Source organism: Canis lupus, chromosome 24 (assembly GCF_048164855.1).
Source record: "Canis lupus baileyi chromosome 24, mCanLup2.hap1, whole genome shotgun sequence".
In the NCBI taxonomy this organism is placed as follows: Eukaryota; Metazoa; Chordata; class Mammalia; order Carnivora; family Canidae; genus Canis; species Canis lupus.
Window position 1 is genome coordinate 5,462,050 of NC_132861.1, and position 14,486 is coordinate 5,476,535.

General features: G+C 38.1%; 1 protein-coding gene across 16 annotated transcripts in view; it reads left to right on the top strand.

Moving 5' to 3' along the window:
- SMAD9 (SMAD family member 9) overlaps positions 1-14,486 on the top strand; it is a 75,466-nt gene that overhangs the window by 26,950 nt on the left and 34,030 nt on the right. For 2 of the 16 annotated variants that reach the window (XM_072797338.1, XM_072797342.1), the window contains 2 exons: positions 8,257-8,342; positions 8,461-8,649. The exons of 9 other annotated variants lie outside the window; for them this stretch is intronic. The gene's annotated coding sequence lies outside the window, so the exon portion shown is untranslated. Of the gene's footprint in view, positions 1-4,419; positions 4,504-8,256; positions 8,385-8,460; positions 8,650-14,486 lie in introns of all 16 variants that reach the window. 5 more of the 16 variants (XM_072797340.1, XM_072797344.1, XM_072797343.1 and 2 more) reach the window with 3 other exon arrangements.

Below are 14,486 nucleotides of genomic sequence, written 5' to 3' on the forward strand. Positions count from 1 at the left end.
CTTTTTCTCTAGCAAATATTCAATTTTTGGTTTTGTGTTTAGTTTCTAGAATTCCTTCTCAATGGTAAGAATCCAGGCTATATGTCTAAAGAAGCACTTGCTTGCATAGTGGGAAAGTAGTGGTTAGCAGATGTGATGTGGAGTGGAAGTAGTAAATGAATTGACATGCAGAAACATTAGGACTCTAGTTGGCGTCATGTCCTCAGTTATACAATGTCTGCATTTGCAAAGCATTCCACCTGGAGAAATGGAACAAGTTGGAGCAGCTCAAGTTCATGCCCTAGAGTCCATCCAGCTTTGGTCTAGGAAACAGGGAAACAGTCCTTTGGGTACCAGTTTTTCAATTGTGAATCTCACCAGACCAGTACAATGAAGAAAACACATGCTTCTGGGCTGGGCCAGAGTTTTAGACCCTCTATGATGGAAATCACTCTGTTGCCACCTACGCTTCAAATAAAGATAAAATAAAAATAATACCTTCCCATAAGCCATTTAGTAAAGCCAAAAATAGCCACACAAATATTCTTTATTACTCGTTTAAGACTAAATATTTTGAAGCAGTTTAATGGCATTGTGTCCTGACTTAAATTCTTTTAATTCCTTAGGTAATGAAAGTTTTTAATCTGGGATGTTACTGTGCAGTTTTAGCATACACTACACACAACACAGCGCCCAGTGCGTAGTAGAGGCTAAATCTAAAAACTTTGAGAATTACTTCAGAATGGCTTCACGGAGGATATTTTTAAGGGCTTTTTAGAAATAATTCCTACTTTTTGTAGTGCACCTAAGCACAAGGGAGGGTAGTGAAATGTTTTTGGTAAGCCATTCGTTCTTCTGTAGATTTGTATTTCTCAAAGGACCAAAGTGAGAAAGAGGAAAAGTGATATCATTTTTTGTGTTTAAGATAATTGTAGACTGGAATTATGGAGATTAATTAAAAAAAATTTTAGTATGCCTCATATACATTACCTATGTGTTGACATATGAGAGTCTCTGAATGAAAAATAGGGGAAGTCTTGAAATACGTGTTTCTGTCCTCTGCATAATATGACGGTGATGTACTATTCCTGCCTTGCCGCCTGATCACATTCCCCATATTTGGACTAAACTGCATTTTTTTTTTTTTTAGAGAAAATGAGAGGGAGGGGAGGAGGGGGATGGCAGGAGGTGAGGAGGGAGGGGGTGTGGGGAGAAAGAGAACTTGAGAATGAATGTCGGTTTTGTTTTTTTTTAAGATTTTATTTATTTATTTGAGAGAGAGAAACAGAGATAGCAAGAGAGAGCATGACCAGGGAGAAGAGGGAGAGGCAGGCTCCACCTGAGCAGGGAGCCCAGCGCGGAGGTCCACCCCAGGACCCCGGGATCATGATCTGAGCCGAAGGCAGACGCGTAACTGATTGAGCTGTCCAGGCCGCCTGGATGTTTGTATCTGTTGAAGAGAAGCTCATTTCTGTTGTTCCTAAACACTCCTCAGGGTTAAAAAGTAACATCCAGGGGCACCTGGGTGGCTCAACAGTGGCGTGTCTGCCTTTGGCTCAGGGTGTGATCCCGGGGTCCTGGGATTGAGTCCCACGTCGGGCTCCCTGCAGGGAGCCTGCTTCTCGCTCTGCCGAAGTCTCTGCCTCTCTCTCTCTCTCTCTCTCAAGAATAAATAAATAAAATCTTAAAGAAAAAGAATTAGATACCTTTAGAAGTCAACTTTGTGAAGTTTAGCAGTTAACTCTAGGAACTGCAACATGACTTGGTAAATATGTATGAAATGGAAGGATATGTATTCCTGAAAAAAGCTATATACAAATGAGAATTTTCTAAATTGACTAATACTTCTACATTTATTATGATCCATTTGGTAAGACCAGTAGTCTCTCTCAAATTTATATTTGTGGTAAACGCAGATTTTCATGGTCAGGATTGCAAGGAGTAAGGACACCTTTAAGATGCCTTGTATTGCTTAAGATCTGATTTATTCTTTCTGGGGTTGCTAAGGGACAGAAAGTTTTTTTTTTTTGTTTTTTTTTTTTTAAGGCAGCAGTTACTCACCACTTATAAACAATTCAGTAAAAATAGATCTCTAAGGATCTTCAATTTGTAATTGATAAATCATTCATGCTGAGTTAGTTGGCCTTGATTCTTACTCTCCTTGAGAATGTGGAATGTTTTATAAACACAGTAAGGGTTACAAATATAGAGAGAATAAGTAATTGCACTATCAGTAATGTGATGATACACATATCTGCTTAGTGAAATTTCGGTCAAAGTATTCTAATGCACATAATAAAGCCTGTTGGAATTGGGTATACATTAAGAATAGGCTCTAAGTAACATACAGTCTCTGTTGTTATACCCTGTTTGGATCCTACTGTGAGATAAAGGCCTACTTTGCTTTTATAATCTTGGTTCTTTGCTGAGTTCTGGCTATGCAGTTACAGTTTTAGGACTAATGAGAGCTCCTGATAGGATATAAAAAGGGTCATCCCTATTTATAAGATTGCTACCTACTGTCTGTCTAACTGGGAATGCAAGACTTATTTTGGGAGTGAGGGAAACATGGAACCATATTTCAGAGTGGTAGCACACCACTTTCTGAACAGATATGGGAAATCCAATCTTCCTGTGGTTTTAACCAGAGCAGAACCAAAATAGGGGAGTACTTCAGAGAGACTAATTGCATGGTACTGCTTCAAAAATGTGTTGAGGAAGGGTGGGAAATACCCATCTTGATGAATGAAAAATTTATACAGAAAGAGATTCAAGTATGAAAAATCAATTCTTGGAATAACAATGGGCAAAATACTTTCCATTTTTCTACTGTTCACTTCTGTTTTCTGCCGGGATCTTTCTGACTCGAGCTATTTTTCAGTATACACAAAATGCAGAGAAATAGAGAAGTAATATCTTTCACTCTTCTCTCTAGGCACCAGTAGTTCTTTCCCAAAAGCAACTAATGTCAGTTTCATGAGTAATGAAAATATTCATCTTCAGCCCCTTCCTCTAAGCTATTCTATTGAAGTGTTCAAAAGAAAATCAAGTTAATCCTATCTTTCCGTAAGGAGCACAAATACTGTATATCACCATTACAGAATTTTTTCTGTCTTCCTAACTTTCAAGTGCTGATTGATTAGTAGCATGCACATTCCAGAAAAAAAGTGTTTATAATGTATTATTTTTTTCTCCACCTGAAGGTACTGCCTACTTTAGGAACATGACCAACTTAATACCTTGAGAGTTTATTGTAGTGATATTTTTGGGACTCTCATAGATAAGTGCCCAAGAACCTGCTTGGCTGTCCTGCTTCTTTCTCGGCTCTGGTCACCTTCTTGTGTCATAAAGGGGAAAGACCCCAGGGATTAGAGGAGCACTGAAACTGAGCAATGAGCAGTGTTCATTTTCCAAGAGTAGATTTCTTTTTTCCTGAAGTTCTTCAGAGTAAGAACCTAGAAAGGCTTTGTTGTCAGTCATGCTAGCTGGCTGTCCTCTATAGGAGCTTGCCTTTTGTTTTCTATCTCATAATTCAGAACGCACGCCTGCCTTCCCATTCTCTCCCCACTTCCCACCTTTTCCTTGCTCCTCAGATTGATCACCCCTGCTCCTCTCAATCTTACTCAGACTTCATCAAGACATTAAAATCTTTCAGAGGGAATACTCTTCATTCTTCCCATGACCAGATGGTCCGAGACCATACTGTTCTTTCTCTCCTCTTCTGTCCATGGTTGCACTTCCTCTTTATCTTCTGCAACATGATTGTCTCCCTTTTACTGATTAATTCTTCTTAATATGTAAGATGCTCTTTAGAAGCCCCATCTTAAAACAAAGCAAAAACAATAGTCCAGTAATTCACCTTCCTCCATGGCTACCACCCTGTTAGAGCGCCCACGGTCTCTCACCCATACTTTACTGACATCTTCTAGTTGATTTCTATGCTTTGCCTCCCATGCGATTTGTTCTCCACATGAGCAGCCATTGTGATCATTTAAAAATACGTTAAATCATTAAACATATTTGTTTTTAAATCCATTCAAGGCTCCCCTTTGTACTTAGGATAAAATCCATTTTCCATATATTGTCTTCAAGGTCCAGCCCAGCGGCCTCCAGCTCTGAGCCCCTGCCTCACCTTTAGCTGAGCACCCCCTTTGCCCACTCCTCCTTGGCTACACAGATTTCCCTACAGTTTCTCAAGGGCACCAGTCCTACCCATGCCTATGTCATCCTTTTAGAGCTTTTGCCTGGAATGAGTGTTCCACAGCTTCTAGAGAGGCTGACACTTCCTCTTCCTCTTGGTTTAATTATTATTTCCTCAGTGAAGTCTTCCCCAGTGAGTCCAAGGAGGGCTCTCGCCTCTGCTTTTCTCTATCCCAACACTGTGTTCGTTTACTGCATAGTACTTTATGGTTCATTAATATTTCCTTGTTTAATATTCAGACAAGACTCTAAGCTGTGTGAGGGTAAGCACCCTGTCTGCTTTTCCACCACTGGGCAGTGCCTGGCACAAAGTAAGCATTGATGGTAAGTATTTTTCTTGAAATATGCAAATGCGTGAATGCTGGTTAACAAATGAAGCTTGGCTCTGGTTTTATATCTTTTAGATACAGAGCTTGTTCTTTTACAACAGAAAGCCAATCCTTTACTTGAACTGCATGTCCCTTTAGAGTTGCATTCTTTTGGAGATTGAGGGGTCCTTGGAAGGCCTCTATTTTACCTTCCTATCATGCATGCCCTTTCTGTCATCGTCTTCTATTTCAGTACAGAGTTCAGACTCGGCCTTGGGTTCATGTACTCTCTTGCTCCCAGTCTAAACATGGTGGTGGAGAGACACCCATTGTTGCTTTCCTCCCATCTCCTTTGGGCTCTACAACTTAGTAGTTCTGTGATCTTGGAGAAGTTACTTAATTTTATTGTGCCTCAGTTTTCTGAAATATAAAGTAGAGTTATAATAACCACACACAGCAGTTGCAGTGATTCAATAAGGAAATGCAAGTGAAAACTTAATATAATACTCAGTGTGTTAGCCATAAGCCTACCATAGCCTCAGCTTTGTTTTCATTATTTCCATTAACTCTAGTCTTTTAAAAATATATATATTGTAATAAGGTACACATATCACAAAATGTACCATCTTAGCCATTTTTAAATTAATAGTTCGGTGGTATTACATACATTCATAATATTGTACACCTTCATGATGATGTTCATATTACTATGCAACCATCACCATTGTTTTTTTAAAGATTTTATGTATTTATTCATGAGAGAGAGAGGCAGAGACATAGGCAGAGGGAGAAGCAGGCTCCAAGCAGGGAGTCCAATGTGGGACTCCATCCCGGGACTCCAGGATCACACCCTGAGCCGAAGGCATACACTCAACCACTGAGCTACCCAGGCGTCCCACCATTATTCATCTGTATAACTCTTTTCATTTTGTAAAACTAAAAATCTGTACCTCTTAAAATAACTTGCCATTCCTCCCTACCATCTCCTGCAAACTCTGGCAACCACTATTCTACTTTCTGTCTATGAATTTGACTACTCTAGAAGCCTCAAATAAATGGAATCATATATTTGTCCTTTTGTGTCTAGCTTACTTTACTTTGCATGATGTCTTCAAAGTTCATTCATATTGTAGCATGTCTTAGAATCTTTCCTCTTAAAGGCTGAATAATATTCCATGATGTGTAATATCACATTTGATTGATGAATATCACATTCATCCATTGATGGATATTTGAGTTATTGCCATCTTTTGGTTATTGTGAAAATGCTGCTGTTAACATTGGTTTACAAGTATCTCCTCAGATCACTGCTTTCCATTTTTGGGGGGTATATACTCAGAAGTAGAATTACTGGATCATATGGTACTTATATTTAAAATATTTGAGCAATTGCCATACTATTTTCCACAGTGTCTGTATTATTTTTACATTCCCACCAGCAGTCACAATGGTTCTGAATTCTCTACAATCTCAACAACATTTCGACTTTTCCTTTCCTTTCTTTCCTTTCTTTTTTCTTTTCTTTTCCTTTTCTTTTTTTCTTTCTTTTCTTATGGGTTTTATTTTTTTTAAATTTTTTATTTATTTATGATAGTCACAGAGAGAGAGAGAGAGGCAGAGACACAGGCAGAGGGAGAAGCAGGCTCCATGCACTGGGAGCCCGACGTGGGATTCGATCCCGGGTCTCCAGGATCGCGCCTTGGGCCAAAGGCAGGCGCCAAACCGCTGCGCCACCCAGGGATCCCTTTCTTTTCTTTCTTTTCTTTTTCTTTCTTTTCTTTCTTTCTTTCTTTCTTTCTTTCTTTCTTTCTTTCTTTTCTTTTCTCTTTTCTTTTCTTTTCTTTTTTTGAGTGGTTCTAATAGGTGTGAGGTGGTATCTCATTGTAGTTATGGCTTGCATTCCCCCAATGATTAATGATGTCGAGCATCTTTTTTCTTTAAAGATTTTATTTATTTATTTGAATGAGAGAGAGCATGAGTGGGGACCAGGGAGAGGAAGAGGGAGAAGTAGCTGTCCTGAGCAGGGAGCTCGACCAGGGCTCAATTCCAGAACTCGAAGATCATGACCTGAGCTGAAGGCAGATGCTTAACTGACTGAGCCATGTGGGCACCCCAGGCATCTTCTTATGTGTTTATTAGGCATGTCTATCTTCTTTGGGTCCTCTTTTTTTAAATTAGGTTGTTTGGATTTTTGTTGAGTTTTAAAAACTCCTTATTCTGGATATTAATCCCTTATTAGACATATGATTTCAAATATTTTCTCCCATTCTGTGGGTCGCCTTTTTATTCTGATGCACAAATTTTTAAAATTTTTATTAAATGCAGTTTGTGTGTTTTCTTCTTTGTTGCCTGTGCCTTTGGTATCATGTCCAGGAAATTGTTTCCAAATCCAGTGTCAGGAGGTTTTTGCCCTATGTTTTCTTCTAAAAGTTGTTTATAGTTTTAAGTCTTACATTTAAGTCATTGATCCATTTCATGTGATTATTGTATGTGGTATAAGATAGAGGCCCAACTTCGTTCTTTTACATATGGATATTCAGGTTTCCCAGAACCATTTGTTTACAAGATTATTCTTTCCCATTAAATGATCTTGACTTTGTCAAAAATTAGTTGACCGTATATGCAACAATTTATTCCTGGACCCTCTATTCCATTCTATTGATCAGTACGTCTGTCTTTCTGCCAGTACCACACATTTTGACTTCTGTAGCTCTGTAGTAATTTTTGAAATCAGGAAGTGTGAGGCCTCCAGTTTTGTTCCTGTTTTTCATGATTATTCTGACTATTCAATAATCAAGGTCCCTTGAGATACCATATGAATTCTAGGATGAGTTTTTCTATTTCTACAATAAACTTTGGGAATTGGGTCAGGATTGCATTGAATCAGTAGATTACAAAGTATTGACATCTTGACAATACTAAGCCTTCTAATCCATGAACATGGGATGTGTTTCCATTTATTTATGTATTCTTTCATTTCTCCCAACAATGTTTTATAGTTTTCATATGTATAAGTTTTCTACTTCCTTGGTTAATTCCTAAATATTTTATTCCTTTTTTTCCCTTGAATTTCAAAACTAATCATAGTTTATTAAAAAAAATTGAATGTGATGTGATAGCATTTTACAAATACAAGGATCTTCCCTACGTGTTTAAAAGTACCATATTCTCTTTAGCCCATACTAATACACAGGCTTCAAATTCTTCTCAATCCAATTGTGTGAGTATCTCTCCCCAGTTAGGCTATGTGTGAAATCAAAGATTCCCTAGAGTCTGTACCATAATGATATTTATATCAGGGTTGAGAACACAGTAAGTTCCTAAGAATATCATTCTTTTATGAAGAATCCATATCTTGATCTGTGACTGTGTTGTTGGAGATCTTCAGATGCTTATATCTCTACATTCTGTAATGGTTATTAATGTACTCACTGAGCCAGGTCCAGGGCCTGTTGGAGGGTCTTACACTCAGCTATGATCCCCTCGTGCCCTTTACCACATGAGGGATTAGTGGGCCATGAGCCCCAGGTGTGCTGATGATGCTCTTCAGCATCTCCGAAAGCAAAGACTGGAACCTGGCCTCATTGAACGTCATGGAGTCCAGGATTACCATTAATATCAAACTCATTCATAGCCTCATTCAGCTCATCAATGGCCCTGTAGCCTTTGGCTTCATCAGTGGGCAAGGTGGCTTGAGCAACTTTGGAGATGCCAGCAGTGGCCTCCTAGACCTTTATAAACACCTAATCTCAATTGGCTCTTTTTCCAGCAACATCTGGGTGGTGGAGAAACACTTCGGAGGCCGTGTGCAGCATTGTGGTATTCTTCTATCGTGGCTACCATCTCATCCCACCAGTGAGGACCCTTCTGTTCCTGTTGTCTTCTTGCTACTACATAGTTAAGTTTCACCTTCTCTTTCCCCAGCTCTTTAAAGGGGTTGCAAGGTCTCGCTCATCTGTAGCATTTTTGACAGCTTCCAGGGCCTCCTCTACCTGCTGCACAGCATCTAGCTAAGGGAAAAATATTTTCCTAATAATTTTCAAGAGGAAAGTCTTCATCCTACTCTTGGAAATTCTGCAGACAACTAGGCACTTGGGAAGGATGGAAGAAACACAGCAGAGGAGATACAAGCAGCAAGCTTCTGGTGAGGGCTCTGAGGCCTGTAAGTATTGTATTCTTTGTGGTACTGTAATTTCCTTTTCAGATTGTTCATTGTGAGTGCTCAGAAATGTGTGTTGACTTTGTATCCTTCTACTTTGCTGAATTTATTCTAACATGTTTATTTGTTTCTTGTTATGTGTATGTGAAATCATTAGGGTTTTCTACGTAGAAGATCAAATCATCTGCAAGTACAGATCATTTGACTTCTTCCTTTGAGATGTGGTCGCCTTTTATTTTTTTCTTGCCTAATTGTTCTGGCTAGAACTTTCAGTATGATGTTGAATAGAAATGACAAAAGTGGACATCCTTGCCTTGTTCCTAACCTCAGAGGAAGGCTTTCGACAGTCTTTCACTGTTGAGTATGTTTGCTGTAGATTTTTCATAGATGGTTTTTATTATGTTGAAGTAGTTTTTTCTATCCTAGTTTACTGAGTTTTTTTTTTTATCACAAAAAGATGTTGAATGTTGTCAAATGTTTTTTCTGCATCAATTAAGATGATCATGTTTTTCCCCCCTTTATTCTGTTACTGTGATTGATTTTGGTATGTTGGATCATCTTTCTATTGCAGGAATAAATCTCACTTAATCATGGTGTATAATCCTTTTACTATACTGACTTTAGTTTGTTAATATTTTGTTGAGAATTTCTACATCAATGCTTGTAAAGGGTATAGTTTTCTTTTCTTTCTTTTTAGAGATTTTATTTATTTATTTGACAGAGAGAGGGAGAACACAAACAGAAGGAGTGGTAGACATAGGGAGAGGGAGAAGCAGACTCCCCACTGAGCAGGGAGCCTAATGAGGGGTTGATCCCAGGACCCTGAGATCATGACCTGAGCCAAAGGCAGATGTTTAGAAGGCAGACATTTAATTGACTGAGCCACCCAGGTGCCCCAATAGTTTTCTTTTCTGGTAATGCCTTTGTCTGTCTTTGGTGTCAGGATAATGCTGGCCATATAGAATGAATTAGGAAATGTTCCCATTTCTTCAGTTTTTTGGAAAAATTTGGGAAGGATTGGTATTAGTTTTTCTTTAAATGTTTGGTAGAAGTCCCCAGTGAAGCCAACAGGTCCTGGGCTTTTCTTTGTTGGGAAATCCCTGAGTATTAATTCAGTCTCCTGTAGATCTATTCAGATTTTTTAAAAAATCTTCATTTAGTCATAGCTTTTGTGTTCCTAGGAATTTGTCCATTTCATCTAGGCTATCAAATTTGTTGGCATACAGTTGTTTGTAGTATTCTCTTACACTCTTCTTAATTTTTGTAGAATCAATTGTAATGTCCACACCTTCATTTTGTATTTCAGTAGTTTGAGTAGTCTTCTCTTTCTTTTCTTTTTTTTTAGTCCATCTAACTAAGGGGTTTCTCAATTTTGTTGATCTTTTCTGAGAACCAACTCTTGGTTTCATTGAATATTTTTTCTATTGGCTGAATCATGGTCTCTATTTCTTCATATCTGCTCTAATCTTTATTATTTCCTTCCTTGTACTAGCTTGTTTTTTTTTGTATATTTTTGATTGGAGTTTGATTTGCCAACGTATAGTATAACACCCAGTGCTTATCCGTCAAGTGCCCCCTCAGTGCCTGTCACCCCATCCCCCCGCCCACCTCCCCTTCCACTACCCCTTGCTCATTTCCCAGAGTTAGGAGTCTCTCATGTTCTGTCACCCTCTGATATTTCTTCATTTTCTCTCCTTTCCCCTTTAATCCCTTTCACTATTTTTTATATTCCCCAAATGAATTAAATCCTACAATGTTGGTCCTTCTCCGATTGACTTCACTCAGCATAATACCCTTCAGTTCCATCCACGTCAAAGCAAATGGTGGGTATTTGTCGTTTCTAATGGCTGAGTGATATTCCATTGTATACCTAGACCACATCTTCTTTATCCATTCATCTTTCGATGGACACCGAGGCTCCTTCCACAGTGTGGCTATGGTGGACATTGCTGCTATAAACATTGGGGTGCAGGTGTCTGCCTTTTCATTGCATCTGTATCTTTGGGGTAAATCCCCAACAGTGCAATTGCTGGGTCGTAGGGCAGTTCTATTTTTAACTCTTTCAAGAACCTCCACACAGTTTTCCAAAGTGGCTGTACCAGTTCACATTCCCACCAACAGTGCAGGAAGGTTCCCCTTTCTCCGCATCCTCTCCAACATTTGTTGTTTCCTGTCTTGTTAATTTTCCCCATTCTCACTGGTGTGAGGTGGTATCTCTTTGTGGTTTTGATTTGTACTTCCCTGATGGCAAGTGATGCAGAACATGTTCTCATGTGCTTGTTGGCCATGTCTAGGTCTTCGTTGGTGAAATTTCTGTTCATGTCTTTTGCCCATTTCATGATTGGATTGTTTGTTTCTTTGCTGTTGAGTTTAATAAGTTCTTTATAGATCTTGAATACTAGCCCTTTATCTGATAGGACATTTGCAAATATCTTCTCCCATTCTGTAGGTTGTCTTTTAGTTTTGTTGACTGTTTCTTTTGCTGTGCAGAAGCTTTTTATCTTGATTAAGTCCTGTTAGTTCATTTTTGCTTTTGTTTCCCTTGCCTTCATAGATGTATCTTGCAAGAAGTTGCTGTGGCCAAGTTCAAAAAGAGTATTGCCTGTGTTCTCCTCTAGGATTTTGATGGATTCTTCTCTCACATTTAGATCTTTCATCCATTTTGAGTTTATCTTTGTGTCTGGTGTAAGAGAATGGTCTAGTTTCATTCTTCTGCACGTGGCTGTCCAATTTTCCTAGCACCATTTATTGAAGAGACTGTCCTTTTTCCGGTGGATAGTCTTTTCTGCTTCGTCGAATATTACTTGACCAAAAAGTTGAGGGCCCATTTCTGGGTTCTCTATTCCGTTGCATTGATCTATGTGTCTGTTTTTGTGCCAGTACCATACTGTGTTGATGATCACAGCTTTGTACCTTGTAGTAGCTTTGGGTTTAGTTTGTTTTTCATTTTCTAGTTCCTTAAATTGTAAGTTAGATTGTTGATTTGAGATATCTTATTTTTTAATGTGTTTATAGCTATAAACTTCCCTTTTAACACTGCTTTTGTTGAATCTCATAAGTTTTGGTGTTTGCATTTTCTTTTTCATTGATTTGTAAGTATTTTCTGATTTCCCTTGTGATTTCTTCTCTGATCCATTGCTTATGAGTATGTTGTTTAACTTCCACAAACTTGTGAATTTTCCAGTTTTATTTCTGCTGTTGATTTCTAACTTCATCCGGTTGGGGTCAGCGAAGATATTTTGTATGAAAACTACATTTTTTATATCTATTTAATTTTTTCCCTAACACATGGTCTATCCTGGGAGATGTCCCATGTGCACTTGAGAAGAGTAGATGTGCTATTGATGTTGGGTTGATTGTTCTGTAAATGTTAAGTTCTGTTTCCTTACTTACCCTGTGTGATGGTTCTATCCATTATTGAAAGTAGGGTATTAATGTCTCCAACTCTAATTGTAGCACTGTTCTTGTTCTCCCTTCAGTTCTATCAGTTTTTACTTCATAAATTTTGCTGGACTGCCATTATTTGTTTATAAAAGTTTATAGTTATATCTTCTTGCCACATTGAGCCTTTTATTAATTATATAAAGTTCTTGCTTATCTCTTGTAGGCCTTTTTTTTTTCTTGTAGGCACTTTTTATTTAAATCTATTTAGTCTGATATTATACAATAATCCCTATTTTTTGGTTGATGTTTGCATGAAATATCTTTTTTTCAACCTTTCATTTTCAATCTATTTGTGTCTTTGGATCAAAAGTGACTCTCTTGTATACAGAATGTAGTTGGATCATGTGTTCTTACTCTACTCTCCTGCCAGTCTCTCTCTTTTGGTTGGAGAGTTTAACCCATTTACAATTAATTAATGATAATGAGAGACATCCTTCTGCCATTTTGCTGTTTGTTTTATATATGCCTGATAGCTTTTTTGGTTCCTCATTTCCTGCATTACTGTCTTCTCTTGTGTTATGTTCATTTTGCTGTTAAGTGAAATATTTAAATTTCTTTCTCATTTCCTTTTGTATATATTCAGCTGTTTTGTTTTTGGTTACCGTTGGAATTGCATTAAACATCTTGAAGTTATAATACTAATTTGAGTTCATGCCAGGTTAACTTGAAGTACATACAAAATTCTGCTTTTTTACTGCTCCAGGCCCATCCCTTTCAGTTGTTCACAAAATTACATCTTTATACATTGTATACCTCAAGAAGGAAACTAATATTTAAGTGCATTAGTCTTTTAAATTATACAGAAAGCAACATAAGGGAATTGCAAAACAAAGTTACAGTAGTGCTAGCTTTTAGACTAATATTTTTTAAATATATATTAGTCTCAAATCATATAGAAAACAAAAAGTGGAGTTACAAACCTTTGTTATAGTAATGCTAGCTTTTACAATTGCCCATGCATCATTCACCTTTATTTAGATCTTTACTTCTTCACATGGCTTCACATTAGTGTCTAATGTCCATCATTTCACCTTGCAGGACTCCCTTGATCATTTCTTCTTCTTGTAGGACAAGTCTAGTGGTAATGAACTCGCTTAGTTGGGAATGTTGATTGGGAATGTCTTATTTTCCCCTTCACTGATGAAGAACAGTTTTTCCTGATATAGGATTCTTGGTTAATAGTTTTTCGCTTTGAGCACTTTGAATATTACTGGCCCACTTTGCATCCCTCTAGTGAATTTTTCATTTCTGTTATTGTACTTTTCAGCTCCAGAATTTCTTGTTGGTTTCTGTTTAGGTTTTCTATCTCTATTGATACTTCCATTTCCTCATACATTATTTTCTTGAATTTCTCTATGTCTTCCTTTAGTTCTTTAAGCATCTTTAAGATGGTTGGGTTGACATATTTGTCTAATAGATCTGCCATAGGGTCTTTCTCAGGAACAGTTCAATTTGAATAGGTCATGCTTTCCTATTTCTCTGTATGCCTGTGATTTGTTATTGAAGCCTGAACATCTGAATCTGATGATGTGGAAAATCTGGAAATCAGAGTTCTCTCCCTTTGCCAGGGTTTTTGTCATTGCCTTTGGGTTTGTTTTGTTTTGTTTTGTTTTTAATGTTGTAAGCTGTTTCTGTGCTGAAGATCAGCCTGAGGTGTAAAACTCAAGGTCTTCCTTTTCAAGTCTTCTCTGAGCCTGCTCCTTTCCCTAGAGATGCATAGTCACTTTCTAATTTTCCCCATATACGGAGTTGCTTTTGAATATCCTAGCCTTTAATGTCTGGCTTATGAAAGAAGAAAAAGAAAAAAAGGAGGGAAGAGGTGGAAAAAAGGTGCTGGCTCTAAATGCCTCATTTATCCAGAGGAGGAGAGACTTGCAACAGTGGGGGAAAGTACAACTATAGTGGCTGCCCTCCCATTTATATCTCTATAATCAAAAACAGCAGTCAGTCAGTGGTCACAGAACATAGATCCGTGATGTTTGGAGGACAAGGTCCATTTTGCCTTCTACAAAGTGAGTGCAAAATTGCTACAGGACCACGTGCACAGCTGTCTGCCAATCAGCAGGGGTTTGGTCATTGCTCCTGGGCTAAGAACTGAAATTGACCCAAAAGAGCCACATTTACCATCAGACGCTTCCCCTGGAAGCTACAATACTTCAGTTGGTTCTAGAGTTCCAAAGTAGCTATGTTATACAGATCCTGCTAGTGTAATAATCATCATCTAGATGGGGAGACAGATTTCTGGTGCTTCATACTCTGCCGTCTTTTTAAAACCCTCTGACTCTAGTCTTTTGAAGGCTGTACTCCATCTTAGACTAATCAACAGTTCTTTTTAGTCTCTTCAGCTTGTTATTCTCTCTTACTTTTTTCTTTTCCTCATTTTTTCTGACTCCGTG